Source organism: Pipistrellus kuhlii, unplaced genomic scaffold, assembly GCF_014108245.1.
Source record: "Pipistrellus kuhlii isolate mPipKuh1 unplaced genomic scaffold, mPipKuh1.p scaffold_m20_p_18, whole genome shotgun sequence".
Taxonomy (NCBI): Eukaryota; Metazoa; Chordata; class Mammalia; order Chiroptera; family Vespertilionidae; genus Pipistrellus; species Pipistrellus kuhlii.
In genome coordinates this window covers 8,214,667-8,220,087 of record NW_023425493.1, presented here as the reverse complement: position 1 = coordinate 8,220,087, position 5,421 = coordinate 8,214,667, and positions in this window count along the sequence as shown.

The following is a 5,421-nucleotide window of genomic DNA, read 5'->3' as shown; positions in this document are numbered from 1 at the left end:
CCCCTGTATTACACTAAGAAAGACCGGTGCTTTCTGCAGGATAGCAAAGGAATATTATATTTGACCCCAGATCTTCGATAAAATCTAACCAACATCAATGATCTTAAATTGTCTAGTAGAATAATTAGACAATAAACGACCTAGCATTGTTTTTTGTTTCTTAATTCTTCTAAAATCTCTTTCAGGTTATATTTTTAGGATATTCTTATAAGTTCACTAATGACAAATTAATAAATATAAATTACCTTAACCTCACTGAATATTTCATTAGACCATTTGGCCAACAGCAGCAGCTTTTGTATGCATTTGGGATTATAACATTTAGAATTGGAATAGGCTTTACGAAATAATACGATTCATCACAATGACCAAAGAGCAGGTTGAAGATGTAGATTCCTGTGCTACAACCTAAATTAAGTCCAAATAATTTAGAAGCCCCAAGTGAAGGATCTAGAACTTTTGTTTTTTAATGATCTCCCAGGTTATTATTTTGATGTTTTTACCTTGGCACCAATACTTGAACAACTTTTCAAGCCTCTGAACATTTCATCCCTCTGTCTAAACTGCATAACTCTGTGCTAGGATTATCCTCAGAGAGCTTTACTAGTTGTCCCTTGAGTTGAAATTGGTAAAGGCTTTTTCTCCTTACTTGTTTTGGCATGGAGACAAAATTCGCCCATCAGCCATTGGGCTGACTGAGTCCTGCCGTTTGGAGCTACACAGAATGAGCTAATGCTACTTTACATATTTGACACCAGCTGTATCTTTCTCTTCGATAGGCCAAGTACTTCACTTCTTTAATTAGTTACATTAGAGCCAAGTACTTGAACCATCATCTTCCCTTTGCTAACAGCCCTGTTTGCTTATGCTCATTCTGAAATATGGTGGGCAGAGCTGACCTCACCATCATGCAGGGTCCAGTGAAGATAAGAATGAGATTATCGTTTTCCTTTTCCTGAACACTATACTTGCGCTAATGTTTTCCAAAACAACAGCAGTGATTTAGAATGTCCTATCATCTTACTGGTGAATATTGAGTTAATGTAATACTGAATGGTTTCCACACATGCTGCTCTTAAGTCATGTTAGTTCCCATGCTGAACCTAAGCATTTGAACATTTGAAGACTTTTTAAAAAATAATTAAGTACCAGCACTTATCGTTATGTTTTTAAAATTTCTTTATGTTAGATTTGGCCTACAGTTTTCCTATGTCAGTACTATTTTGGATCCTTCTCCTTTCCATAAGCTCTGGCTATTCATTTACTAATATACTTCATATCAACCACAAATTCCATACACCTGCCATCAATAATTGTTCCACATTACTGAGAGGACCAATGTCAGGCTTCTACCCTGTTTCCTCAAAAATAAGACAGTGTCTTATATTAATTTTTTCTCCCAAAGTTGCGTTAGGTCTTATTTTCAGGGAATGTCTTATCTTTCCATGCGCTAGGTCTTATTTTCGGAGGATGTCTTATTTTCAGGGAAACACGGTATTTAAGGTGAATTATCAATTGCAAGGAATAATACTTTTGTAAGGACTTAAGTAAAATTAACTGAAGCACTAACTCGTAGATCATGTATGTGCTTCACAGTAGTATTTTATAGTCACTGAACTATGTTTCTTAACATTGGGACTTTAAAAGGGTTTCGTTGCCTCTACCTGGAGTTGGTGAGTCTTAGTGCTGTTTTTTCTCTAGCTATTTTGTGATTTGACTTACATAACTAACTTCACTTCCTTCCTTCCCCCGCAGGTTTTAGTCTTACTGCTGTAAGAGTTCCCATGGGAAATAGGAAACAAGGTACATTGCACTTCTTTTCAATTCTTCTTTTTCTGGTCCTTCTTAGGTTAAAGAGTGTTTGTGACAACAGCAACTTTGAAAGTTGGTTTTAAGTCTCTGATTGGTTTTATTGTTGTTAAATAACAAGCTAATATTAGGAATGGTCATGTAATTTGAAGTAAACATGATTTGAAGCTACTTTTTAAATAAAATTTTTTAAAAATTTATTTTTTTTGTCACTTAAAGATATAGCTTATACAAAGTTAGTTTTAGAGATCTTGTAGAAATCTGAGGATACCATCCCTAATCCGAAGTTTTCTCTATCCTCTCATAAATCACTCTCTTCTTTTCTCTTCTTTGTATTCCTTTGGCTATTTTAGTGGTTTTCAGCAGCACCTCTAATAAGTCTTCTATTATACATTAACTTTCCAGTTATCTCTTTTTTCAGTCTTCAAAAATGATATATAAAGGAGAATATTTAAAAAGAACACTTTGAAAGTAATGTCACAAATAATTATACCATTTCATGGTAAAGTCAATCTATCATATAGTTATTATGTGCATAATGTTACAATAAAGTTATTATAATCTGATTGTACTCTTATAACAGAGAAATTGTGAAATAGCCCTTGCTCCTTGTTTTTTAAGACAACCAGGAGATAAAATAATGGAATATCTTAATATTTTAAAATTACTTAAAATCCATAAATTTGGCTCCATGAAATGTTCATTTTGACTTCATTTGGTTATAGTTTGTGGCCCCTTCTTCAAGCATTCCCACTGTTCCCACTGCTTCCTTTTAGATGACTAGTTTCAAAGTTTGTGCTGAGGAGTTGGGAAATCAGAGGCAGAATTCTTCCCCATCTCTCAGGCCAATGGTTCAATGTTGTCACCCCTATGAATAGTCAGAATTACTTGGGAAGCCAGTATATATCCCCATCCTCCACCTGAGAACTACTTAATCTACTGGTTCCCTGGGGGCAGGCTGGGAATTCATCAATTTAAGAAGCTCCACAGGTGATTCTGGTGATCAGCCAAGGCTGTAGAACTGGTAGGTGGGTAAAAGAAATTTGAATGCCATTGAAAGGAAGTATGCGACCTAAATATAAATTTTTACAGTTGCTAGTTTAAAATATGTAAATAAAATCTGTGAGAATGGATTGAGAGGCTGAACATTTATCCCTAGTGGATTTAGTTTTTTAAAATAATAGCAACTAATAAAATGATACTTGTCTATATATGGACTTTAAGAGCAAGGTTAAAATTTAACATAGTTTCAAGCAGGTATTTTTAAACAAACCACTTCCTTGGTAACACTCTAGGCCTTGTTGTGTCATAATTTTGCATAACTTCCAAAATCACTAATTCACCAAATTCAACATCCTGCTCTCTGTTTATTATCTCTTTTATATCCAATTACTTATTCAACTACTCATTCTTGACCTTTGACTCTATTAGGAACTTCTACTTACTCTTTAACAAAATTATACAGGTTTCAGGTGCACAATTCTACAACACAGTACCTGTACACTGCATTGTATATTCACTGGTCTAAGTCAAGTCTTCTTCCATCACCAACCCCAATATAGTCAATATATAGTGTTATTTTATTAAAAGTATTTAGAAAACTCCAAATATGGATCAACTCTATTTTTCTCTTTCCCTTGCACCTTCTTATTCTTCAATTGCAGGTTGTACTGGTAGATAAATTCAGTAACCAATATCAAATGTCTATTTCATCTTGCAAGGCAACTTTACAGTTTTTTTCTTCTTAATTCATTTTCTCAGTAATAACTTTGAACCCTTTTTATTCTCTCTATTCTTCCAAGCGTATTGCCCCCATTTCTGCCTTCTCACCTCATTCTTTTTTAAAAATTGAATTTATTGGGTAACATTGGTTCGCCATCAGAGATATATTTGAATTTCCTTTTACCAATTCTATGAACCTCCATCTAAACCTATCTTCTGCTTTCCCCCCACATCTCCACTCCCATTTAAGGTAAATCTTTTCACCTGAGTCTTGGATTCTACTCTTCTCTAATATTTCAAAAATATTATATTATCAAATAGTTCTCTTTTCTGCATATCCAAATGCTTCCTAACATTGGATCATTCCCAGTGGCATTTAAATGTGCTAAAAAATATTTTGAAGCCAAGATATAGAAGCAATATGGGCATCCACTTTAGATGAATGGGTAAATATAAACAATGAAATATTATTCATCTATTAATAAAATGAAACCTTGCCATTTGCAATAACATGGTGTATCTAAAGGGTTTTATGCTAAGTGAAATAAATAACATAAAAAAAGACAAATACCATATAATTTTACTTACATGTGATATCCAGAAACAAACATACAAAACAGAAACAATCTTACAGATACAGAGATGGTTGTATCTCTGTATGGTTGCCAGATGGGAGGAGGTTGAATGGATGGACAAAAAAGTTAAAAGGGATTAGTTGTCAGTTATAAAAATAGTCACAAATATATAAAGAATTACATGGGGAATATAGTCAATAATATTATAATAAATATGTATGGTGCCAGATGATAGTAGACTTATCAGGGCAATTGCTTTGTAAAGTATAAAAAATCTAATCACCATGTTGCACAGCTGGAATTAGTATAATATTGTATGTAAAATATAACTAAAAATGTTAAAATGACCTAAAAAATTAAACATTTTTAAACATTTAAATGGTAAATAAAATTCTAAAGCTATCTTTCAACCTCTGATATTTAGACCCCTTTCTAAATACCTCACTTTCAATCTTTCTTTTTACTTCCAAAGTTAAACATATAACATTTTTTACAGTTATAGATTCCCTATTCTATTCAACAGCTTTTACTAATATTCAATTTACTAATATTCAATAATCTCATTGACTAGAAACAACCCTGTATCCACTGTCATAACTTAAAATTTTCAGACACCACACTCTTCACCTCCATAATGCCATATCCAATGGACATTTTCAGTTCTTGGTAAAATTTGACATTGTTAGCCACACATTCCTTCTTGAAATAGTTTGTTCTGCTGGCTTCCATGAATATTATGTACTGGTTTTCTACCTAATTCTCTGGCTGCTCTTCCTTTCTATCATTAAAATGTTTTCATTGTTGTTGCAGATTCATTCTCCTCTACTTGTTAATTAAATGATGGTATTTCTTGCCCTAGCCAGTTTGGGTCAGTGGATAGAGCATCAGCCTGCGGACTGAAAGGGTCCCTGGTTCGATTCTGGCCAAGGGCATATACCTTGGTTGCAGGCATATCCCCAGTAAGGGGTGTGCAGGAGGCAGCTGATCAATGTTTCTAACTCTCTCACCCTCTCCCTTCCTCTTTTAAACAATCAATAAAATATATTTTAAAAAATGATGGCGCTTCTCAAGACTCAAGCCTGGCCTGTCTCTCTTCACATTCTATTATATCTCCACAGGCAAATACATTTATTGCAAATATATATACATGACTTTTAAAAATTGTAAATCTATCTTACACTTCTTTTCTAAGCCTAGACCTTATATATCTTATTTCACATCTCCACAAGGATGCTCCAGTTTCAATACTATGTCAGCTACCAAACTCCCTCCAAAGTTAGTTCTCTCCAATGCTTCTAATCTCATTGACCAGAAA